This window comes from Mytilus galloprovincialis, chromosome 5 (assembly GCF_965363235.1).
Source record: "Mytilus galloprovincialis chromosome 5, xbMytGall1.hap1.1, whole genome shotgun sequence".
NCBI classification, from domain to species: domain Eukaryota; kingdom Metazoa; phylum Mollusca; class Bivalvia; order Mytilida; family Mytilidae; genus Mytilus; species Mytilus galloprovincialis.
The window spans coordinates 9,141,017-9,142,013 of NC_134842.1; positions in this window are offsets into that span (position 1 = coordinate 9,141,017).

Sequence of the window (997 nt, forward strand, 5' to 3'; positions counted from 1 at the left end):
GGACTATATGTTAAGTGTCTGTACTATCTTCCTTTTTAGTATAGTAAAAAAAGGATACAAAGAATGAGATAATTATTTATCTTATTTTTTGTTTCGGCATATTCTTATGTAGAAATAAAACAATTCGTTACATAATGAAGCTTCTTATGAAGAATGCAAAAGCTATCTATATCCTTTACCATCACTTTCCGTTATATAGATAAGTCCTCTAACTAAATAATTTTGTATTTCGAAAAATGTTCTGCAAATAATTGAAAAGATAATCTCTGTATATCCATATGATCCATGTGCAGTTTTTTTCATTTGGATTACAGAAACAAAAAAAGTAGACCAATAATTTAAAAGGAACGTGTGTAAGGTATTTTTGGTTGTATAAGCAAACGATATTAAATTTGATACTTGGTTATCATGCATATATGACTTGTATTCTAACGATATACTAATTGAAATGGTTAATCGACCAAAGGAGACAATGATTATGTTACTAATAAAACAAACTTAGAAGCTGACAACACTGAAACAACTTTCGTTAATATTGTTTTAGACCGTAATTTGATATGCTGCTCAGTCTCTAGTTTTCTATGTTATGTTTTCTAGACTGTTGTTTTCCGTTTTTATTATGGCATGTTCGTGCAATGTCAAATTATGAGTTTGATTTCCCCTTAGGCATCTTTGGCCTCTCTTTTGAAGTAACCAAACTGTGGTATAATCAGATAAGTACAGGTTTCATGCACAGAACCTCCGCATTCCAAGTGAGATACTAGTAATCTAGTTTAAACACATTTTGGACGAGTCGCAAGTCAAACAGACGACAGTCCTCTCATTGGCACTCATACCATTTCTTCTTGTAGCTATATTATGAAGTGTTCTCCATTTAAAATATTTAACAAAACAGTGAAAAAAAGCACGTATACATTTAACATTTTTGAATATCAAGAAGAGCATGATGAGGCACCACATTTATAAAGCTTCATTATTCTATTTTACTTTTAGATAA